The sequence below is a fragment of the Misgurnus anguillicaudatus genome, chromosome 7, assembly GCF_027580225.2.
Source record: "Misgurnus anguillicaudatus chromosome 7, ASM2758022v2, whole genome shotgun sequence".
NCBI classification, from domain to species: domain Eukaryota; kingdom Metazoa; phylum Chordata; class Actinopteri; order Cypriniformes; family Cobitidae; genus Misgurnus; species Misgurnus anguillicaudatus.
The window spans coordinates 14,898,339-14,924,299 of record NC_073343.2 but is presented as its reverse complement, the minus strand read 5'-3'; the positions used below and the strand labels follow the sequence as shown (position 1 = coordinate 14,924,299).

Sequence of the window (25,961 nt, the reverse complement as noted above, 5' to 3'; positions counted from 1 at the left end):
TCATGTACTGAGAACAAGACATACGTTTTATGATTTCACTAGATTTGTGTTTAACTGTTTATGTTCTTAATCACTGACAAATTGAAGGTTATCTTCTAAATGATGTGGAAACTGATGACTACACATGTTTCAGCATCTCACTATAAATGTGTGTTCAACCTTGTAATCGGGGCTCTTGGGTTTTAGACTTCTAGCACCAGGGAGTGAGAGCCTATTCTGCAGAATATATAAAATTCAGACAAAGAAAATTCTGTCAACAGTGTGTCTGTGTGATCCTTGACTTTCACTCTTAGTGAGTATTATTTGATGCGGCAAAAATTCCACAACACCCATTATCCAGCTCATAAGCTTGAGTTTTTAGCACTGAAATGGTCTGTAACAGAAGTTCAGTGACTACCTCTATGGCAATTCACAGTAGTCACTGACAGCAATCCCCTTACCTACATACTCACCTCAGCCAAACTTTATGCAACCAGCTACAGGGGGTTAGCTGCTCTCTCTCTACCTTCTCCTTTAAACTCCAGTACAGGCCGGGAAAGCAGAATGGAGATGCTGATGCACTGTCGCGACATCCCCATGGCAATCTGCGTGACGACCCCTCATCTCAAAAAGAGTGGGACAGGATCTGCCAGTTCACACAACATCATCTGTCAGATCCAGATAACATTGAAGCTGTGGATCAGCAATGCCATCTGTGAGAGACAACTTTGATTTTTGATTTATTGTGCCAATGATATAAACATGTCATCTCCCAGATTGAGCATGACGAGAAACCACCACCCACTGTGAGAGCTTTGCTTCCAGACCTACCTCTGTTGTTGAGAGAGTTGACCAGGCTTGAACTGCAGAACGGCATCGTCTATAGAACACGCCAAGAAGAAGGCCAAACACAGTACCAGCTAGTCTTACCTGAAGAACTTCGTGAGACAGTCTTAATGAGCCTGCATGACAACATGGGTCATATGAGAAAAGACCCCCTGCTGGACTTGGTCAGAGCCAGATTTTACTGGCCGAGGATGGCCTCTGACATTGAGAAGAAAATTAAGATGTGTAACAGGTGTGTGCTCAGGAAAACCTTACCTCAGAGGGCAGCACCTTTAGTGAACATCAAGACAACAAGACCACTTGAATTGGTCTGCATGGACTTCTTGTCACAGATCATTTTACAAAATATGCAGTGGCTATCCCAACACCAAACCAAAAGGCTCAAACAGTTGCAAAGTGCTTATGGGATAATTTCATCTTTCATTATGGCATTCCAAAGAAACTGCAGAGCGACCAAGGTCCTGATTTTGAGTCGCGGTTAATCAAACAACTGTGTGAAGTTGCAGGCATACAGAAAATTCGAACAACTCCGTACCACCCAAGGTGGCAACCCGGTGGAACGTTTTAACCGCACTCTGTTGGACATGTTTGGCACTCTGGAAAACCAGGATAAGTCACACTGGAAGGACTTTGTAAAGCCTTTGGTCCATGCGTATAATTGTACCAGAAATGAAGGGACTGGGTTCACAACCTATGAGTTAATGTTCGGATGCCAGCCACGCCTGCCAGTTGACCTTGCCTTTGGTTTACCTGTCAAAGAAGAGCAACAGAAGTCACACTCCCAATATGTAAAGCACCTCAAATCCCGCCTCGAGGAGAGCTACAAAATAGCTACAAGGAGTGCTGCCAAGGTAGCTAAAAGAACAAAACAAGGTTTGACAAGCGTGTCGCTTCTTCGGCTTTGGACATTGGAGACAGAGTACTTGTCAGGAATGTACGCATTTGTGGAAAGCACAAACTTGCAGATAAATGGGAGTCTACTGTCCATATGGTAGTGAGGAAAGCTGGAGACCTTCCCGTTTATACAGTAAAGCCATGGACTGGAGAAGGCCCCTTACGCACGCTGCATCGAGATCTCTTGCTCCCATGTGGGTTCCTCCATGTAACACCAGAAGAACAACCTAAACCACTCGAGCGTCGCAAGACACGACAGAACATTCACAGTGACACCAGAGAAGTTGATCAGTCATCAGATGAAGATGAAATCACTCCTGTTACTTGGTCCCTAAAAGTGACTAGATATATTGTCTCATGAAATGTTCCAAGACACCATGGTCCAAGCCATTGTAATAAGAATCTGACGACAAACCTCAACAAGGTGATTGATGATGTCTCAGCTAATGAGAGTAGCCTACCTGATGTTGCTCCAGTCAACAGAGTAACCTGAATCCAAACTTACCTGGAAATGAACCTGTGGAAATAGAAAACTTACCTGGAAATGAATCTGGAGAAATATAACACTTACCTCGAAATAAACATGTGGAAGTAAAAAACTGAACCTGTGAAAATAGAAGACCTACCTGGAAGTGAACCTGTGGAACGAGAGACAAACCTATTTGACAGTGGAAACCTTGTTAAAGGCTCGGATGAGGACTTCACTAAACAACTTCCAGTCCCTTCCGACATGCCAGAATGTGATGAGACAAATGTTCCTGAAAATGAAGGAGAAAATGAGATCAAGGGGACAGAGGAACACGTAGTAACAGATGACCTAGTCAGGAGGTCCCTAAGAAATCGTCAGCCACCTAGGCGGCTGGAATACACTGAACTGGGAAACCCCTTAGTCACAGTGGTGAAGTCATTCTTTCAAGGGCTGACCACTGTGTGGGACGACCTCATAAGTGAGAGTGATGCGTCAGCTCATCCCCCTGTCCTGTCCCTTCCAATGATAACTGTTTAAAGATTGCTATGCACAGGGACATGCATAAGTTAAGAGGGGAGAGTGTAACCCACACAAGGTTACTGGAGTGCAATTCTCTTTATCGCCTGTGAGTGGCGCAAAGAAATCACTGCCTGCAAGTTGCCAGGCAACCTACCAGTAAACAAACACTTGATGACTTTCCTCCTGTGAAGACGCTGTTAGAAAGTATCAAGAACTGGTATGAATAATATCCTCTAAAGGATAGAAATTCAAAGAAAAATCTTACACCATTTATTGAAATATTGTGTATTTATTAGGTTGAAAGCAGTGAGACAGAGAGAAAGTTAAGCTGCTGATATTGAGTTTTTCAAGATACCTCCGGTAAGGATGTTAATACTTAAACGAGTATTATGATGATTGCGCAAGCTCCATTATGGCGTAAAATAATCTTTTAAAACCAATCGGAGTTGTGAACATGATTTTTGCTGTTTAATACCATATAGACACCGATTAATATTGTTTAATGTTATTTGAGATCCCCATAAAAGATCGTTAATCTCGCATACTAATTGTTTACATTTAAATGCATGTTGATTTGATCCGTTATGCTGTACACTGTTAAAGGTGCCTTAATACTGTTTTATTGACTTAAAAAGTCACTACTCGATTGAGTATTTGTTTTGTCTTGTTTTATATGTAAAATAAGAGTGATTTAGTATGTTTAATTGTTAATATACATGTTTATATTTATATGAGGAACTTAACTGTTACAAAAAATAAATATGTTAAAATGTAACATTTAAAATGTTATTAAGATGCACAAATAGATTTAAAAGTTTCAAACATCAATATCTATTTTCAGAAATCCTATGATTTATTTTTGTATTGTGAGATGGAAGTACATGATTTATTGATTGATTGATTAATTGTTGTTTATTGGAACTGACTTATGTGGTGTGATGTGTAACTATTCATTTGCATAATGATTAGAGTATTTATATCCTTTACAATTGGTTATATTTGATTTGACATCTGAATGGAGAAAAGTTGATTAGATTTGAACAGAAATGAGGCAATTGTGATTAATGCATTCTGTAAAGTATGTATAGATTGTGTGGCCAGCTGTGGCATCTTTGGACCTATAATCATCATCATCATCATATGCCTTCATTTTAAATACAGATAAGAACACGTAAACCTACCCGGGTAGTGAAGAGAATACATGTATACTTCAAGGAACACACACACACACACACACTTAGAACTTCCATGGACTCATTCTTCATTTGAGTTATTTATTTTGGGTTTTTTGTGCACTGTGCACTTAGGAAGCCGGCTAAGGTAGGCAGGGAATGTAAATAACTAATTAATTTTTGTATAATATATTTTATAATACATTTTCAAATTTACCTGTTTTGTGTTGTCTGTTTTCTGCTAACCTTTTACTCTTTTAGGCTCCGTAGTCGTATCTAGAGCTTCTGATACTAGCCCAGATCTCATTTCCTAATACTTAAATTAGTTATTAATTACACTAATTTGAGACAAAGGGGTTACACTACCTTTTAGAAAATATAAAATATATCTTGGATAAAGGTGGTGTTGTGGGAGCTGTCTTTTTAGATTTAGAGAAAGCATTTGACACAGTAAATCACAAGGTCTTAATTAATAAGATATTAAATTATAATTTGGCATCTGAAGACCGTTAAAGGATTCTACCTTTCCCACTGCACGATTTGCAGTGTGACCGGGTCAGGGTCACAGTCTATTTATGTCAAACGGGCCGGGTGTGAAATAAAATTGCTGCTGATATCAGATAACTGGTGGGTTGTTTTGTCAATCACTGCGGATGCGAATTATCAAACAGGACTGTGCATGACTTTGCAACAGGGAACTGTAGCGCTAAACACAATCACGGACTTGCACACAACATTAAAACTACAATGAAAGATGTGTATGAAGCTATGTAGTAAAACATATTTTTAAGAAAATACATTTTAGAACAAACACAGAAAAGCAATAGGCTATAAATATAAGGAAAAGTAAATGACAGCATGAAAAATACATGTTAGTTTACAGTAGCCTATATTCTACATAATTTTTTTTAATGTACATTTAATCATCATGGGCGCCCCTACCGCCACAGCTGGAAAAATCCTAGAGGAAACACTGGTGTTGACTATAACAAATGGAGGAGTATAATGAAATGGATAAAGCATACAGTATGTGACCATTGATGTTACTGGCGAAAAAACCTTCGCCAACCAAACATTTGCCAAAAAGCATGCATGTGTATAGGGCTGGGCGATATGGCCAAAAAAATATCAAGAAAATGTTTTCCATATCAGTCAATATTGATAATTATAATGACAAATAACAAATCTTTATTCATGTCAAATTTAAAGGCAGATTTTTGCTCCTGAATGAAAATTGTAAAAATCAGACAGTTAATAATGGTTTAAAACTACATTTTATTCAGAACATGAGAAATACAAACTAAAATCTTGTTTTAATGTTCAGGCACTGTATTAAATGTAAATATATTTGTTATGAAATGAACATTTCTGACACAGAGAGCAGCAGGCTACTGTCACTTTAAGACCAAAGACAGACTGCTTTAAGTATCAATATACTGATAAACATCCAGCTGTTTATGTTCACTTAAACAATAAAACTTGGTTTAGTGATCACGCGTGTGTTATACATATACGAGCTATACTCGCTGATAAATGGATGTCAAGAGCGTCACGTTGCTGTGGGAGCGCACACTCACAGTACATTTACTGGAGTGGTGGATCCGCGTTTTTCCTCAGTTTCCTGAATTTGTGAATGTCCTGTAAATACACTTTTAAAGCTGTGCAGACGTGTGTCACTGTCATGTTATGTTACTTCAATGTCATACAGTATGAGCGACGTCAATTTGCGCAGCATGAAGTCAATCACCCATACTGCCCTACAAAGCGAAAGCGCAGTAACTACGCATTTGGTCAAAATTGAGTTAAGGGTTAAAATGGGCTTTGTGAGATCTGTTGTGTCTTGTGACAAAGTCTCCTGGTTACATTTTGTCCCATTTCAGAGAAACGTGTGTGCCAAAATTGCAGTAACATGTTTGACTGGCTGATGTAAAAAACTTTAAAGCCATTTTTCTCAGTTTCAGTGTTTGCGTAGATACTGCACTTAGCCTTTGGAGGGCAGCATACTGTCATCAGTACAGCCTACATGAAACACACCATCTACAGGTATGGTATTTCCTCCGGCAGAGAGTTAATCCTCTTTCTGCTGAATGCTGCAGAATGCCGGAAGTGCTCGCACAATTCTTTTCCCTGTGATGCACATTTTTATAGGCCACATCTGTAGTTAAATATGTACAAAAAACAGAACAACAAAGGTAAACTCACTTATCAGCAACAGGCTTCGCAACAGCTTGAAAGATTTCTTCTTGATTGACTATTTGGTCGAAAACCCTTTGGAACCTATAGCAAAATACATATTTTATTAGACTTTAAGATTAAAAATCCAGTATATGATTTACTAGTTGCAGATCTGAAGAGAAACATTATGTAGTCTAATTATTAACTCTCTGTAATAAAATACAAGCATTGCACCAACATTCAACACAAATGTAATGGATACCAAATAAATTTTAGCCTGCAAAAAATCTGTTGTAGTACATTCCAAAATGACAATTCTCATCTGCTAGACAGCATAATTTAAAGAAATTTCAGTTAACCGCAACCATTAAACACCTTCAGAAAAACAAGGGGATGCAAGTAAATACAGCAGCCTATGTTTTCTTTGCACTTACTGTTATGATCTATATTTCTAAAAATGCATATTTACATATGGGGAGCATCTAATGGTTGTGTATGCATTCTCTGAAAGCTTAAGACCCAATGCATTTTCAACAAAATGACCGTCTGTTTAAAAGGACATTAGTGGAATTAACATGATTCAATTTGAAATTTGTTTTTGTTTATCAAAATAAAAAAGGGTTTGAAGTATTTATTTTGAATAAGTACAATGTGAATAGTTTAACAGCATCTGAGATAACAAACCATGGTAAGCATTAGGGATGTTAACCGATGACCGTTTGACCAATGGTTGACCGTATCAACAGGGCTTGACATTAACTTTTTGAGAATTTATGTTTCACTTGTCCATGCACAAAAGTCACTTGTCCGGGTAAAGATTTATATAATGTATTTTTTGTGTTTTGCTAATCAGTGGCGGAGCCAGGGATTTTTCATGGGGTGGCCAGGCAGGGGGCAGCAGTTACTCTGGGGTGGCACATAACATCTCTATCATCCAACCTTAAAATACTTTTAAGTATTATAAGTGCATTTCCCTTATGAAAGGAAAATATATTTACCAATATATTACTTGAAATATATTGTAATATATTGCAATATATTATTTTACTTTCCATTTTCCAATATATTATATATTGGCAATACATGGAATAATATACTGATGGTACATATAATTTATATATGTGTTATATATTGCATTATATTGCAAAATATACCAAAAAAAATTATTGCCGCTTTCAATATATTGTACATTAAATATAATATATGTGTTTATATATTTAAAAATATATGCAATATTATATTTATAAATATCCGCAATATTGTATTTCGATTTATATGCGAAAATGTATTAACAATATATGTACAAATATAATGTCACATGTATGTTTACTATATGGTAGATTATATTTCAAATATATGTATAACTATATGGAAATATATACGTAGATGTGTTCGATTTATTGTAGAATAGATTTTAAATATATGTAAAATTAATGGAAATACATATTTATAGTAAATGTATGCACAATATGTGTACACATATGAGAACATGCACGTACAATGTATGAACATATATGGGGATACATACAGTATATGTACATGAAACATATAAAATATATAAATACTTAAATATGCAACATACAAACATTTACACAACATACTAACACAGACTGATGGGTAATCTATCAAAAACCACCTTTATTTTCTTTTAATCAGGCACAGATACTAAACCCAATTTGAGGTACAGAGCTACATAGGCCTAGCCTGACGTTGTCATACTCAATTCTAGTCAGAATTTGAGTCTGATACCGCTCCATTGAGCTATAATTATGAGGCGTGTCTCAACCGAAAAATGCCTCTGCACTCAATTGGATAGACCTACGACCAATCAGAGCAACGGAGTGTGTGACGTACGTTACGTCTTTTACAGCCTGACCGAACTGCTAGTTATTTCGCAACAATGACACTAACATTGTGATTATACTGAGTTAGCGAATGTACATCAACACCTATTATGTTTACAACATTTTGTTTATATCACAACATGAAGTATTTACTAAGTGAGTAAGACTATCTCTTACCATTTGTACGTTAGGTGAACTTCATCCACGACAATACCCATTACGTTTGCTTGAAAATATTGGAGCCTAGCATGTCCCTCGACTTATTCAGCAACCACGATTCCGGGCTTCCGAAAAGAAGCTGGCAACGACCGCTAATTATATCCATCTCGTCGTGCACGCTGAGCTGCATCGCCGTGATAACGTTAGCAATTTCAGTTGCGACCAACTTTTGCCGAATAGGAAGGACGGCAAAAACATCAACAAATGCCCTGCTCGCGTTGTTCCTCTTTTAAAATCAATGCTCTGTCGATATCTTTTAGAACAGACTCAATGTCAGAATCCACACATCTGAACTCTACAGCAGCAGCCATTCAACACACGCGCTCTTTGGTGACGTGGTTCATTACGTTACTATTGATTATCTGTCCATCATCGTATAAAGCCCGCCCTCACAATTTGATTGGTTCGACCAGCATTTGTCCAAGCATAGTAGCTCCTCAACGGAGAAACGCCAGACCGATCTTCCCGTTTTCACATTCTTGTGGGCGGGGCTAAGATCGGCTGGCACCCAGGCTAACATAGGCCTATTAAAACCACAAAAAGGTTTTGCATTTAGTCATTCAAAGGAAATGTGATTGGCTTAACATTAAATTACATAAATGTGTTTCATTGCATTTACATAAATTACATTTTAAAAGAGTGCCTTTAAACAAAAAATATACAAAATATAAATTAAAGCAACTCAAATTACCAATGTCCATTTCAAACTTTCAGCAGTGCTGTTATACAATATAAAGACAATATCTAAAAACAAAATCTGCACACACAATAATGAATAAATAAATAATAAACAAACTTTCAAGAATTTTTGGGAACCGTGGAAAAGCAAAGAAATAAACTGTCAAAAGAACAGTCTGTTATCCTGGTTAGGAGTCTATCTTGGTTCTTCACTGATTTAAACGACTTATATAACCATGCTTTTGCTCTTCACCTGGTGTCTTAGCTCGCAGATTCTACTGTTGAAGGATTTTCTGACATCAGCATCCTTGGCCGTAGGAAACTGGTGTAAGACAGTATCTGTAGAGCAGAACAACAAGAATTACTCTCTTCTTCCTCCTCCTGCTGCCCCTCTTGTTCACAAAAATCTTTCCTAGCAGAGATGCAATAAAAACTGGAAGGCACCAGCTCTGAAAACTAAGTACCTTGTAAAGCAAGAAGTTTCCTTGGGTAGCCTGCTGACATTAGCCTCCTTCTTCTTCTTGAGTTTTACTGGCAGTTGGCAAACAACTTTAGGTGCATTACCGCCACCTACTGATTAGGAGTGTGGGTCAAGAACATAGGTCAGGACCTATCTATCAGCCTCCTTGTTGCTGGTGTCTGTTATGCATCCTGTCCTCTCTTCGCGCCTGAATCTCAGCTTCCTACTTGAGCATTGCGAGCTACGTGCTCTGACGCCTATATATATATACGAAACTCTTCATATATATATATATATATATATATATATATATATATATATATATATATATATATATATATATATATATATATATATATATATATATATATATATATATATATATATATATGAAGAGTTTCGTTGCAAAACGAGATAAATCCATTTTTTATACATACACACACATACATACATACATATAAAGACAAACTATTACATTTAAAAATATAGTGTAAAAAATATAGTGCCTTTTTGGTCTTCATTGCAACATATTTTGTATCACATATACATGTATGGTCTATGCATATATTGCAATATATCTAAGCATATAAAGACAAACTATTACATGTAAAAATATAGTGCCCTTTTTGGTCTTGATTGCAATATATTTTGTATCATATATACATGTATGGTGTATGCATATATTTCAATATATTGGAAAATATAAATATTAAATCCCATATATGGGAATATGCTGTCTAATATATTGCATGATATTTTCCAATATACTGCAATATATTTTTGTTTCAGATTCAAATCGTCTGTCGCGCGGCACGCACACACACATAGGCGCGCTGAAAGAGAGATCCTCATTATAAAACAGATTCTTAAACAAGATTTCAAGCCCATTATGTGTTTTTACTAGGGATGCACCGATATGGAAATTTTGGCCGATGACGATAACCGATAACTCTTTGTATTTGGGGGGGGCGATAACCGATATCTTTAGGCCGATAAATTTTTACAATGACAAACTCGCAGACCGCGGACATCTTGTCTTTGCGCTAGACTAGCATACTCTTCTTAAGCCCGCAACACGTGTCATCTTCGTGCTATGTCACAGAAAGCACCAATCAAAACTCCACATGGCCAGCAATGAGCAAGTGAAGTGGTTCAACAAACCAAAATAATCCATCATTTATCGGCTTTCATTTATCGGCCTAATTTTGCTATCAGACCGATAACCGATAATATTAAAAATAAGCAGTTATCGGCCGATAACGATATGTCGGCCGATATATCGTGCATCCCTAGTTTTTACCGAACTTTAGAAGAGAAAAAATAAGGACTTAAATCTGCTTTTTTGATACACAGTCATTTATATTCACGCCGGAGCCTGAAGAAACATCACTCTCCATTCCACTCCATGCCGTCCCATCCCTGCGTGTTCGGCGATCAGGTTTCATGCGCGCGCAGCTTGTTTAGTAACAATAACAGGTGTGTGTGCGTGCGCGCGCAGCTTGTTTAGTAACAATAACAGGTGTGTGTGCGTGCGCGCGTCACATTCTAGTCATCGAGATATTCACACGGAAATTCGAGTCATGGGAGGGGCTTCTACCATGGCTGGTGTGAACGCAGCATAACGCTAGACAAGCGCCTTTATTTTCAACGCGATCACCTTGTACCTAAACCATTTTGAAACTAAGCAGCCATTTGTCCTCCGATTCGGCGCCACGTTTGTGGGACTCATGTTTCGTGCTGCAGGGGATTTAAAAAAAAGTGATGTGAGTGGAAGGGCAGCGCCGGGTCTGTGTGTGTGTGTGAGCCAGAGGCAGAGCGGCAGAGAGATGTGCCAGAGTTGCAAAATTGCAGGCGTGGCTCGAAATGCCTGTTGTTTCAAATGGCGTAGCATATTTTAAACTAATATGCCTATCGGTTAACCGGTTTCAACCGGCTAATGAAACTCATATCGGTCAAGAAAATGTTTAGTTTTCGCCATCCCTAGTAAGCATATGCTTAAAGGGGTAAAATGATCTAAGTTAAAATAACATTATTTTGATTATATTTGAGTAATACAATGTGCTATCAATAGTGTAAGACTCAAATTTTCAGATATTGTACATTACTGTAGCTTCTCTCTATCTTTTCAAAACTATTAAATTTTAACAAAGTTCATTTTTCTGAAAAGCGCATTGTGCTCTGATTGGCCAGCTATCTCAGTGTGTTGTTATTGGCCGTAATGGCGGAATACCTCAACCATATTTCCCGGGGGAAATATTCTGATCTTTTAGGGTCCCACGTGCAATGAGCTCACACACACACATATAATTTATATTTCACAAACAGCTATTAAAGTTTTGTGTTTTACAGCCTTACCCTGATGTTTTTGCGTCATATTCTCTTTATGCACCTTTCGTCTGTGATCCAGAAAAGTATATTGTTTTTTGATTTGATAAACTTTATTAATCCCAAAGGGAACTTTAGCAAGTCTCACCAAATGGTATAAACACAATAAAAATAAAGCATAAATAATACATCATTATAAAAATAGCATGATTCCATAGTGTTCATCATCTGATATAACGCTGATTGTACATTCTAATAGAAGTAGGTAAAAAAATACTTCCTAAATCTCTCTTTAATACACCATGGATGAATAAATCTTACGCTGTAGGAATAAATTTTAGCTTGAACTATTCCATGAAGGGAGTGGTCCTTTTGGCTCATCATAGAAACAAATTTGTCCACATTCTACTTTGAGATGTCTCCTCTAAAGTGGGTAACACAAACCCCGAACCCCACAACCGAATCCGCCTTCTTTATAAGCTTATTTAATTTGTTCTTTTCCTTTTCCAACAGTCCCCTTCCCATCAGGTGATGGCATACATAACAACAAATGATACAACAGTCATAAAAAGTCTTAAGTAACACATGATCTACCCCAAACGTTCTCAGTTGTCTCAACAGATGAATACGACTTTGGCCTTTCTTGTATACCTAATAGGGGTGTAACGATTCATCGATTCGTATCGATGCATCAATTATACAAGCGCCGATTCGATGCATCGATGCGTATGTAAGAGGATCGATTAATGTGTTTATTTTGCCGCCTGTCTGCTCGCCTGTCTATTTTTAGCATTCGCTCGACATATGCGTACAACCTACTATTAAGCTGCGTGTGACGCTAACTAACCTCATCATTATCTTCTACGTCACACAACTTCAGACGCATTATTGCGTTTCAGTCTGTTGTTCACACACATTAAGTCTTTTACAAGCGATGGAACCGTCAGGGCGAGCTGACAATGAAAGTGAAATATTACACACTCCAGTCGGCCTCAACAGTGGTGTAGTGGTACCTGGAGAAGTGGGTATACTCTTAAGTTATGCCCCCATTTTTTAAAAGTAAAAGTGGGTATACTCCATGCCATCAAATAAAGAAGTGGGTATACTCCGTATACCTGCGTATACCCTGCACTACACCACTAGGCGTCAAGTCATTCGTGTGGAAATATTTTGGCTTCAGAAAAACAGATGGAGCACTGGTAAGAGATGTTGCCATTTGCAAAGAGAAATGCTGTCAGTGTGAGTTAAAGGAATAGTCTACTCATTTTCAATATTAAAATATGTTATTACCTTAACTAAGAATTGTTGATACATCCCTCTATCATCTGTGTGTGTGCACGTAAGCGCTGGAGCGCGCTGCGACGCTTCGATAGCATTTAGCCTAGCCCCATTCATTCAATGGTACCATCCAGAGACAAAGTTAGAAGTGACCAAACACATCAACGCTCCTCCCATTCAAGACGAGCAGCCACACGAGCAAGTTTGGTGGCACAAAACAAAACGCAGCGCGATTTAAAAGAGGAACTATATTTTATGGCGTAATAGCACTTTTGGGAGTACTTCGACACCTAAAAGCCGCCATGGTATTGATGGTGAGTGTAAAGCCGCCATGGTATTGATGGTGAGTGTAAAGAAAACACAGGCATCCATTTGCAGTACATTCAGCACAACTGCTATAGTGTAACATACACATTTTGTGAATACAATACTGTTTCTGTATTCTCAATAAAAGGCAAATGATGTGTTATTTTTGTTGATTTATTAACGCGCAATATTAACGCGTTAACGCAAAATCATTTTAACGCCACTAATTTTATTAACGCTTGATTAACGCAACACGCAATTTCTGTTTGACCCTTGGTCTAGCCCACAGCTGGATGAACTGAGACACAGCAAGTGACTCTCGCTGTCTAGATGAGTCAGAGGTTTTCATAAAAATAAGAACATTAAGCTCTCGTCTAGCGAATCCAATGCTCTAAATGTTTATTAAACATCTAAAGTGATCTTAATCTGTTAGTTTCCTGAGAGGTGTACCGTCCCAAATCCATAATCTAAAGCAAAGAAGCGTCTTCATTCACTTTTGGTTTCGTTTTTAAAGCATGCAGAAATGACAGAAAATACACTGCTTGATGTTAAAATAATGATTAAGAGAGATCAAGTTCTGGACCTGATTGATGTTAAAAGAGTTATTAAAAGTGACAAGACTCAAAAGCGATCTTTCACACAAACGCGCGAGTTCGTGACCCTGATATAGACATCTAAAATTACAGTTTTAAAAATATCTGTTTTGACAAGAACTCACGCAGGTATGACCTATAATCTGTTATATCTGAAGTGAATGTTTGGTTAACTGTTGAGGAAAAGTATCCGTTGTGTAACATATATTAAACCCTTGCATTAGCCTGCAGTATCTTAAAGCGGTCTGTCTCAATGTCAAAATTAAACAATACAAAAAACATAAATTTAACACAGTGATATTGTTTTTGCTTTGCGTAAACAGGTGTAGTTCTGTCATGTTTTGTCAGATTCCAACAAATCATGCATTGTTTTAAAGTTTTTTAATGTTAAAATATAAATAACTAATTTTAGAAAATGTGCTCATCCCAACTCAATTTGCCAGCACACTTCACAAATGATGCAGCAGCAAACAGAACTGGAAAAGAACAAGGTCTTCTAAAGGGAAAATCATATATAAAACTATGACTGATGGTTCTGTTGAAAATGTAAACAGGCTGTTGTAAACATACATTTGCATATAGCATATATATTTGTCCAAATCCATGTTGATTAGAACATTAAAAACTTGAAGTGTTAAATTTAGGTAAACTCATGAAACCATGCAATTAATCTAGATTAAATATTTAAATCTTTTGACAGCCCAAAAAATATCTAGTATTGAATCGGATCGGATCATGGGTAATTATGAAGTATCGAAAAGAATCGAATCGTTGGCTTAAGAAATCGGATTGAATCGTCATGAAGGCTCCGATTTACACCCCTAATACCTAAGTCGTATTATTAAACCAAGTTTATTATTCAGGTATACCCCCAGGTACTTATAGGATGTTACAATTTCTATTTCTGTTTCCCATATATATATATATATATATATATATATATATATATATATATATATATATATATATATATATATATATATATATATATATATATATATATATATATATATATATATATATATATATATATATATATAATGGTATTGCTTGCAGAGGATGTTTATTAAAATCAATGACTAATTCTTTAGTCTTAATAGCATTGAGTGTTAGACCATTTGTCTCAGACCAGGGGCCGGTTGCATAAACATAGCCGTGACATTAAGACTGCGTCTTAAGAATGATTCTGACTAACTAGCAATTAATTAGGGCTTATCAGTCTTATTATTTGGATTTAAATTAGACCGATCTACCTTTCTAGGTAATATACTTAAAACAGTTATGATCAGTCTTGAAGAAAAAAATTAATGACTAACTTTTAAGACTAGTCTTTAAGTTTTATGCAACCGGCCACAGTCCACAAATTACTTTATAGCCTCCCTATATTCCCTGTCCTCGTGGTCTGTTATTAGGGATGTCACGAGAACCGATACTTCGGTACCAAGTCGATACCAACATTTTTTTAAACATGACGGTACCTGCTTTCTCTGGTACCGGAGGTACCGAGGCTGCAATACTCTTCCGGGACTGATGGGGGCAGCATATACGCGCGTGTGTATTTGAAGCTCCACAAGAGTTAAAGAAGAGGAAGAACGCCTCTTACGAGCACACGGGAATCTTTCTAAAGTTGTTTGTCGCTATCAAACATAGAATTTGGCAAAGCTCTTGAAAGACAGACACCCCAATCTCTTTAAAGAATTCGAGGTAAGTTTTAATTCACATTAACATTATATACAAACTGTAAAACTTTAATTTTATACTGAAACCCAGACCCAATATTATGTTTGTTTGAGGCAGCTGTCATTAATGCCGTGTAACCAGCTAACTTTATGCTAGATGTTAATGTATTGTGTAAGTCAGTTATTTGTTAATGACGCTGCATTTGCAACTTTAAAAACTATTTATAAATGGGCGACCATGCATCGCCATTTAGTCATCCTGTCAGCAAAAAGTAGACTAATGTTATTGGATGAAGTATTAAAATGTTAAGGGTTTTTAATAACTATTTTCATCCTGCAACAATGTGAGTGATATTAAACTAATGGTTGCATTCAGAGTATGTGTATGTGCACGTGCGTGTGTTTATAAGTGCACCTTAGCACCTGCAGTTTTAGCTGATTTAGTAGTCATTGTCAGACAGTATGTTAAATAAATAAAATGTATTTCTTATTCTCTCTCTTTTTAACAGTATCAGCCAGATGAGGATGTACACCAAGAGAGTCAGGAGAAAAGTCAACAAACATTAACACAGACAACCTAAACAGAAGCTCTTAAAAGTTTTCTATAATGTTGAAATGTTTTAATAAAAAAAAATAATGTTTAAGTATAATTGTTCTCTTTTTTACACACTGTGGTACCGACTTAGGTACCGAGTACCGTGTACTTTTTGTGGTATTGGTACCGACTACTAGATTTTTGGTACCGTGACATCCCTATCTGTTATGCAACCAACAATTGCAGAGTCATCAGAACATTTTTGGAGATGACAGGTTTCAGAATTGTATACAAAATCTGAGGTGTAAAAAGTAAACAAAAACGAGGCCAAAACCTTTCATTGAGGAACTCCAGTACTGCACTTCACTACTTGAGACACACAGTCCTGCATCCTCACATACTGTGTCTATTAGAGAGATAGTCAATTTTCCAATTGACCATACTCTGTTGTACTCCAGCAACTTATGTTGAAGTAGTGTAGGCTAGACCTGTTTGAGTCGCGACTCACTCGGATCTTTAACCCGGATCTTTAAATTAACTCATGAGTCACGAGTCTCTAGTGTCATTTACCCGGATCAGTTGAGTCCTACTACAATTCAATGTAAAACCATAAACAGCGCCACCACACACACAAACCTCTTTCAACATTACTGATGAGACTTCGCTCGCACTACAGATCTACTCGTAACCGGCTGATCTGTGCGAGAACTGACCCGAGATTCTCACTCAGAGCCGGAAACATTGCAAACTCGAGAGACCCGCGGGAGCCGCGAACTGACCCGAGATTCTCACTCAGAGCCGGAAACATTGCAAACTCGAGAGATCTGCGAATCTGCTCTGACTCGAGACTCTTTCAACTCGTAACCGGCTGATCCGTAACCGGCTGATCAGCACGAACTGTCTCTCCGCCTCTGGGGGCTGCATAAGCAGGACACCATTTTTTTCTATATTATTATGCTATTATTATTAGGCCTATTTTTTTTAAATGGTCGACCATACACACCAAACCTAAAACCTATAAGCATGCTATCTCAGAAGTGAAAGGCTTTTGTTGTGGATTTGCTTTTGAGGAGACTTCAGTCGCTCTATAGATCCACCAACCGGCTCCGGCTGATCCACGCGAATCAGCCGGTTATTGGATCTGTAGAGCGAGTCCCATGGTCTGCGAGTCTGCAATGTTTCCGGCTCTGAGAATCTCGAGTCCCGTGGATCAGCCGGTTACAAGTGGATCTGTACGGAGTTTCCTTTGCGATTTAGCAATACTGACTCAAGTGATTCAAGTGACTCACACAACCCGGATCACTTTAGTGAGTGACTCACAATAACCCGGATCCTTAAAAGGAGTCGAGTTTGCCAGGCCTAGTGTAGGCTGAATAGTATTAAAGGCACTGGAGAAATCAAAGAAAGTCATTCTGACAGCATTGCCTGGGTTTCTAAATGACTTAAGGATTTGTGCAAAAGATAGATAATTGCATCATCCACACCTATCTTGGTTTTATAAGCAAACCATAGGTTTTAATCAACTGCCCTTAATACAGACTTTAAATTGTCTAATACCACTCTCTCAAAAACCTTCATCAACTGTGCTGTCAAAGCAATTGGTTGATCATTTGAACTGTGGGTTTTTACTCTGGGAACAGGTACTATGCATGATGTCTTCTATACCACAAGTACCTTTTGTGAGAGCAAACTCAAGGTAAAATTATAATGAATCACCCTACACATTTGATCGGCACAGACCTATAGAACTCTAAAACGAATGCCATCAGGACCAGGAGATTTATTGACCTTAATTCTCCTCATTCATTTATTACTTGGTCCACTGTCACTAACAACCTAGAAACATCCTCACAAGTGTCAGAAGAAGAATAGCTTAAAACTGGATGTAGTTCCAATAAAGAACTATGACATGCTTCATCTGATAATGTACAATTTAAATCATTCACGAGTTTACATTAACATGTAATCGATAGGGAATGACATAAAGCATATTTGGCGTGCTGTCCAAGGAGAGGGCTCAGAGCTTGGAATTTTAGCCCGAACCCAGAGTACTCCCCTCTCTTTAACTGTGATAAATGAGTCTAGATGAGAGTGAGGTGATGGGGTGGAGGAGGGATGCTGCAAAAAATCTGTCACGGGGCAGAGGTGAGGGACTGCCATTTATAGGCACCTCTTTGCACTGATTGGTTGGATCACATGACCATGCTCCTCCTGAACTTAGTTAAATAAACTTCATTTCACGAGTTCGCATTAACATGTAATCGATAGGGAATGATATAAAGCATATTTGGCGTGCTGTCCGAGGAGAGGGCTCCAAGCTCGGAATTTTAGCCCGAACCCAGAGTACTCCCCAAAAATGCCACATAAATGACGGACAGCAGTCAGAAAAAACATCCCCTAAAAGTGTAAGCATAAAGACCTATAGAAAGAGGTGGGAAAACTAGTGGTTTGACTGGGAGGGCTCTCGCGGCATCTGACGGGGGCATTGTTTGAGATGCTCGCAGAATCGGATGGGAAAGCCCCGCCGGCAGTCAAATGGGGAGCGCATTTGCGAACTAGAACGAGGTGCAATATTAAACGAGTTAAGGCAAATTCACTGGGAGGCCACCGCAGTGTCCAACGAGAGCTTTGGTTGAGATGCTAGCAGCATCAAACCAGACGTCTACACATGCAGTGGGAAAATGCTGGTGAGGGCGGTGAGAAATTTAATAGGTAAAACAAGCAACATTTGAATTAGGCGTTGACCGGCTGAGGTGCTCACAGCATCGGACGGGTAGGTCCTGCCAGCAGTCAAACAGGAATGCTCGACGATAAAATTTTTAAATAAGCAAAATTAAGCGTCCAACCGGGAGGACCCTCGCAGCATCCGATGGGAGCTTGAGCGAAGATACTCGCTGCATCGGATGGGTAGGTCCTGCCTGTAGTAAAACGGAAATGCTCGAGTATAAGGTTTAAAAAGCAAAAAATGTTGGTGTCTGACCAGGAGGACCCTCGCAGCGTCCGAAGGGAGCTTTAACGGAAATTCCGCACTCCCTACAAACGGGGAGCCCAAACAGCGACGTGCACAGTAGAGTGCAACCGTGTGTGAAAAAATGCTGGTGAAAATGTATACGAATACTGTACATACAGTATATTCTCACAAATATAAACGCACGCAGATAAATACATATAATATTTATTTATTTATTTTAATAATAATAATAATAAATGTGCCAGTAAAGCAAACAAAACAAACTAGTGGTACATGAGCTTTTCTGATATGCAAGTGGTTAAATCTAACGTAAGATTTGAATGATTCTGAAAAACGGCGACTGAGGGCCTAAGTTTGTTGATTAGAGAGGCCTTTTGGAGCGGCAGTGGTTGCAGCACTGATGCGAAATGAATTAGCTGAATGAAAATTTAATTGCTGGGATATCAGACTGGATTAAAACAGATTTTAAATGTTTTTTGGAACCAAAATCTCGTAGCCAACTGAATTCGGTTGTCGATGAAAAGAGGATTGAAACAAGTTTTGACCAGGATTGTCTGTACTGCAGGTAATTTAGTAGCGAATTATATGATTGGATGGGGTTCGGTAAATTAAAAATAAACAAAGTGTCCCTTCTTAAATTGGAAAGTCTTACTTTGTTTGAAGAAAAAACGAGATTGTATCAAGGTTTTAGAACTTTTTAATTAGAAATTGTAGGGTAGATGATTGGACTGAAATTTTAGATGGCTGCAAATCCTGAACAGTGAAAAAACACTGCGTCCAGCGTGCGGGCAGTATGGATGGAGTGGTAGAGGGAGTGGTGGCCGAGCCAAAAGGTGAAAAGGCACCTAGACATTAAAGGAATTCTTCATCTAATTTAAATTTAAATATATTATTAAATTGGGTAACCTATGTAGTAGCAGTGTGAAGTTATTTTAGAAATTGGTGCCTTCTAGGCTGAGAAAAGCCATAAAATGTGTTTTTTGGCTCATGTGGATGAAAAACACCAAGTCCCAGAATGCATTGCTTCGCTGCTCTACGAGGCCACTCCCTAGTCACGCCTACCGGTTCGAGATGGCAGGAGGGAGGGAGATTCAACTAGGCTAAATACAACTTTTACAGACACGTCTGCGACGATTTAGTCGATATGTTATTATAAATACTACCTTTTCCACATTCAAATGATGATAAGTTGCGTTGTACGGGGATGTTCAACCAAAACCGGGAAAGGACAAGCAGTAAGTTTTCATCATTGGTCGCGGTGTAAACAATGGCTGCGGGCTATCAACCACGCAAAGTTTCGAGAAGACAACGATGTGGTAAATTGAAAAACCTGAGGGTTTGCAGTCTCCATTTAAAGCTGGAAGATATCGAACCCAATGTACTCGGAATGAAGCGAAACACGCTAAAGGACAATGCAATTTCGTCCATATATTTCACAGACACGACGAACAGCCGGGGCCATCTGGCATCAAACGCATTCATCTACGTTAGAGGTAAGGCTCTTGCTAATACTTGTTTCTGATCACACAGTAGCCTTTACATAGTGATACCGTTGTAAGCAGTAAAGTTAGCAAAGTAACGTTAGATAGACAATGACACATAAGTTGTCTGTTCTCAACATAAAACAACTGTTAGCTACACTCTAAAAAAAAAAGGTTCCTTGAGGTTCTATATAGAACCGTGGGGTTCTATTCTTGGCCAATAGAACCGTTTACCAAAAAATGGGTTCCATATAGAACCCTTGGAAGGCAAAGAACCATTTTTATTAAAATGGTTCTATAATTCACGTTTTGTGACTGAAGTGTAAACTAAAGATTACACAATAATTGCAGACCTACACAACTCATTTACAAACCTACACAACTCATTCACAAACCTTTTTGTGTCAATAGGTTGTGGTCAAATAAAGAGAGAGTCAACAAATAGGCTACTAATATTTAGTGTACACTGTAAAAAATCCAACTAATGAAATGTTGGACAGGCAAAAATATATAAGTTAAACCAATTTTTTTGTTTGAGCTAGTTGAGAAGATCTGTGTTTAAAATATTAAATGAATGGTTATTTTCAAATCCAGTCAAAATTCAGAATGGCTAGTGTTGACTGAACTAATTAAGACAAATCAGGTAAATATGTGGACTTATGACAGCTATGTTTCCTGACAACAAAATGCTCATAATATTACTGTTATTTGGTCACAAAATGTAATTGTAAGAGTTGTTCAGGCGTGAATGTATGTGCTTAAAGTTTAAATATGCGGTCGGTTAATAAAGATAGCGTCTATTTAAAAATGTGCTCGGACACTTTCGGACGTAGATGAGCTCCATATGAGCTCCAGAAAATCACAGACACTTAAGCGCTCACACCCCGCCCAGCGCAGCCTCTCCTCGGCAAGCCCATCAGACTGCTGGCTCTGATATCTCTGACTCTGTGGCGTTTAAACATGTGATTTCATTTTGATTTTTCATACTTAACAATGAAAGGGTTATGTTTTAAATCATATTTTAGGATTGCACTTAATTGATATTGCTGTTGAGTGATGTTTCATATCTTTTACATTTGTTATAACCGGACTGCATGCGAATTTGAACTTCAGAGCTGAGGAAGCGGGTGGAGAAATAGTCCCAATATCATAACAATCTTAAATAAAACTTCTAAATATGCCCGTGTGTGTACCCGTGTGCGCGCGCGCGACCCGCTCACGCGCGCGTGTGTATGTACAGTATGTGCGTGAGTTTTTAACTTAAAATGTCTTAACTTAACTCGGAAGGATCTGAATCACAGGTCATTTCATCTGAGATCATTCCGCATGTAACAGCCGGAATCACTCACTGTTTCCCACAACGACACGAGTCATCAGCCGTTTCCTCAAGGTCACGTCAGGTAAGTGTTTGTAAATAAATGTTAATTTTAGACTATATTAATTGGCAAAGACGCAAATACTCGACGTTTTTGTAAACATATAAGTTATATAAAGGTGTGTTATGTTATGTGACCGACTTAAAGTGTGTGTTACGTTATGTGTCCGAGTTAAAGTGGAGCTATTTTAGTTAAGATAATACCGGACAGGGTTTAGGACTCCGTCTTAATTATAATTGGGACATTTTTACAAACAAACCTTATAAAATACAATACTAGTGTGCATTTTGAGACAAAACAATAGCACTCATATGTTAACAGATGTCAGTATTTTAGTCAGTGATAAGTCCTGTCCGAGAAAACCGCCCAGGGAAACTTGGCAATTTTAGGGTATAAAATCTTTCACCGTCAAGCTTTATTATATTAAACATGTTATTTATGTATGTGTGTGTGTTTATATTCCTCTGTTTATTAAACCAGAGCGGTGTTGATGTGGAGAGGCAGACCAGACCACCACCATACGCGAAGATGAGCCTCGAGGCGTGACAGTTATTTTTTCAAACTGAGGAGTTCGGACTCCGGACCGTCATTTCTGCTTGTTTGTACCCTGAGGTAAGTAAACTTTCTACATTTTTGAAACGATATTACTGAAATATTTAGTATAATGAGTTAATATTTATTTTGTTAGAGTAGGTCTTGTGCTAAATAGTGATACTAGAAGCTACATTTATAATATGTACCTCAGTTAAAAAATACTGCTGGTAACGTTAAAGCACTGACGGGCTTCGTCAACCGTCAGTTATAAAAGCTCTGTTAAATACATTTTGTTCCTGGTTTTAATGAATTACGTTACAGTCCTGCTTTATTTCTTTGTCATTTTCAATTAAATTGCCAAGCACAATAAGACAGCTGTGTTGTAAGGAGACGAAATTAGAGACAGGGGTGTTATTTCAATGAAGCGCGTGGTCAAAGGAACCGGGTGGAAGACGGTGGAAGGGAAATTATATGTAAATGTTTGTCGCAGTTTTACACATATTCCGTGAGTATTTTTCGCTTGTTCACGAGTGTTTTATCAGGGTTGGAGCTAAACCTTGAAGGAAAGTGGAAACTGCTGGCCACAGTTAAGAACTTTCTGCTGGTCTGTATTATAAATGCACGATTGCAGTGCAGCGTTTGTATCCGCAAGTCTAGATATGCATGTTTTCTGTGATGCACACAATTAATTAATGTGATGGTAGCTGTTAAGACACTTACATTTAACATTTAAATGTTTTAAAAACCAAACGTGTTCAGGTTTTTATGTGTATTTGGTTTGTGAAGTGTAATTTTTTTTCCTCTCCCTCACAGATAACCATGGTTAATAAATGGTCAGACATGTCACTGGCTTTAAAATATAAACCCCATTGATGCAAAAAGGTAAGGTGCTTAAAAGGACCTTGTAAGACTTTGTCACTAATGTTCATTAAAGAGAAAATAAAAAGAAATCTGTGTTTTGTAGCTTTAATGATAATTCTTACTGTATGTATTTCATTTAGAATTTAGCATTAAAGACTGTAAAGTGTTTGAGGATTTAATTTAAATTCTGTATATTTCACACTATTTTTTTATTGAACATTGTGTTTTGAAAAATACATCACTAGTCAATTGCAACCTCAAGTTAATGTAGACTTTAAGGAACTTGTTTGTCTGAAAGTGGATATATAAAGATTTTTTGTTTTAAGATGCTGCATGGAATGACAATGTGGTTTGGAACAGACTTGGTGAAGAACATGGAAACATCTCTTAATAAAATGGCCCCACACATCATCAGGAGTGCAAAAGAAGGAAGTAAAAACATCTCTACGCCAATCTCATTGGAGAGGAAACCACAGAAGGTGCTTGTTCTTTGTCCAGTGTAAAGTAGCCTTATTTGCATAGTCAATGTAAAGGTTCTAGCACCTATAAATTGCATAAATGAAAATATGAAAATAATGTTAGTATAAACTTTTTCCTTGCCATTGAAGAGTAAACTTGTTAATTAAGAGACGCTGGCTGAGAAAGAGTTAAAGTTTACCCACAAATTAAAATTATCGTCACTTTCTTCAGCAGAACACAACAGAAGAAATTTTGAAAAAGTATGGTAATCGAACAACAATGGTGCCCATTGACCTGCATTGTTTTGTGTCCATTAAATTGCTAGCAGAGTTGTTCGGTTACAGACATTCTTCAAAATCTTTTTTGTGTTAGTGTTCTGCTGAAGAAAGAAAGCTGTGAATGTTTGAAATAACGAGTGAGTGAATTAGTTTTTTTTTTTTTTTTTTGAGTAAAATGTCCCTGTAATTGATATCTGTACCTAATGTACAATAATTTGTATCTTTGTAGGTCTGGTGAGGAATGCTGCACTTATGTTATTGCAAGGATTATTTCAAGAAAATCCCAGCTTCATTTACTGTGTAAATAGTGTAAGTATAGTCTTCTGTAATTTAGTTAGCATTTGAGGCACTTTATTTAAAGTAACATTCAATGCAAATATAAAACTATTACTCTGTTTACCCTTAAATAGCATACAGCTCTACATCAATTATTATGAGTCTTGTTGGTTCGTGAGTGTCGCTTGCCTAGTTGTCATACTTTATTTGTGTTATTATTGGATAATTTTAAGTCTATTTGATGGCTTCTGTTAATTGGTAAAAAGCACTTAAAAGGTGAAATGTTTGTTTTACAGGAACCCAAAGGTCCCACACCAACCATAGTGTTCAACGGCTCTCCTGATCTTTTCAAATTTGAATGTATCAACTTTATAATGGACAATGTGAACTTAATATGTGGAAGACATTGACATCATAGGCTGTGGAATGACTGTGTCACAGGTCGGAGAAGCGGACCGCCCCTGTCGCGGATTACGCTCCTCCTAGTTCCACCTCGAGGAGGTCCCAAAGCACCCCAATGACCAGACAAACCAGAGGTAAGTAAGATATAGAAATAGAAACTTTATTTAAATTATTTAAAACTAAAGTGGGGAATGGGAAAGGGAATCTAAAAATCTCGCTTCTCGCCCTCAGGGGGAGTATTACGGGGCCAGGGACGTTGGAGGGGTTTCCACGTGACTCCAGCTGGAACACCGCTACAGAGCGTATCTGGGTGGGTTGGGCACACACCGTCGCGGCGGCCCCTGATGGCATCCACAAGGGTCCAAGACCCTCCTAAGGTGAGTACGGACGACAAGGACACAGCACAACACTTCAAGAAAGCTTTGTGTATTTCCGTTTCAAGAGGTTCTTACTTGACTGTTGAACAGTGTTTCTTCTCTCTCCTAAGCTCCTAGCCATAGCAGAACTACGTATTTCAGCACCCGAAGGACTAACAACCCAGCCGGCATCTGCAGCGTATATCCAACGCGATCAAACTTCACTCTGACAAGTAACTTCCTATACACAACCACGCCGTCCTTTCGCCCGGACCAGCCCCGCACTCTTTCCGCCCGCTACCTAGCGGTCGCCGGATCAGCAAAGCCTGCGGACTCTTCGGAGGCTGGTCTTCGTTGTGCTGCCAAAGGCGGAAGTTGACCCGCCCGAAAATCGACCCTTCCAGTAACTTCTACCTTCTCTCTTTATATCCTCCTCCCAGGCGTGGCTCGCCCAACCATCGCTCGCCACGTCACTCACACAGCTGTGCCTTGTTTCAGCGAGTGCGGGGATTCCCGGGGAACCCTGAAGTGCCGGTGTCTGTACAAACCTGTCCGGGCGGAACCTCTTCACTCTCCTTTTGGTTCCGCCCCGCATAGTCACTCCGTGACAACTGTTTGCGTTTTTTTTTCTCCTCAATGTTCAATACCCTTTTGCCATTAAGCACACAGTGACTTTAATTTATAAAATATATGCTTAAGTTTTAATACCTGTACAAAACAAATGTACAATCAACTTGTGTAAATTGTCATTCTATTTAATAGATTGTTCATGAATTGTCTTTAAATGCATTGTGATTTCGGTAACACTTTACAATAAGGTTCATTAGTTAACATTAGTTAATGTATTAACTAACTTGAACAAACCATAAGCAATACATTTGTTACAGTATTTATTCATCTTTGTTAATGTTAGTTAATAAAAATTTAAGCTTTAATTGCTTGTTCATGTTAGTTCAGAGTGCATTAACTAATGTTAACAAGATTTTAATAAAGTAA

General features: G+C 38.1%; 1 protein-coding gene and 1 long non-coding RNA gene across 4 annotated transcripts in view; one reads left to right on the top strand and one right to left on the bottom strand.

Annotated features, from left to right (window-relative positions):
* kif6 (kinesin family member 6) overlaps positions 1 to 9,513 on the bottom strand; it is a 283,602-nt gene extending 274,089 nt beyond the window's left edge. The window contains exons 1-3 of the mRNA XM_073869457.1: positions 9,260 to 9,513; positions 9,049 to 9,134; positions 6,082 to 6,156 (exon numbers count right to left, since the gene is read on the bottom strand). The gene's annotated coding sequence lies outside the window, so the exon portion shown is untranslated. The remainder of the gene's footprint in view (positions 1 to 6,081; positions 6,157 to 9,048; positions 9,135 to 9,259) is intronic.
* An 11,140-nt stretch (positions 9,514 to 20,653) lies between these two features.
* Positions 20,654 to 25,715, top strand: LOC141365276 (uncharacterized). Of its 3 annotated transcripts, XR_012370502.1 has the most exons (8): positions 20,654 to 21,823; positions 22,280 to 22,411; positions 23,147 to 23,215; positions 23,521 to 23,673; positions 24,161 to 24,240; positions 24,504 to 24,743; positions 24,841 to 24,986; positions 25,097 to 25,715. It is a non-coding gene; the product is annotated as an uncharacterized lncRNA (long non-coding RNA). The 3 variants fall into 3 exon arrangements; XR_012370503.1 differs by lacking the exon at positions 24,161 to 24,240 and having other exon boundaries at positions 20,656 to 21,823; positions 24,649 to 24,743; XR_012370504.1 differs by lacking the exons at positions 23,147 to 23,215; positions 23,521 to 23,673 and having other exon boundaries at positions 20,655 to 21,823.
* The last annotated feature ends 246 nt before the right edge of the window (positions 25,716 to 25,961 follow it).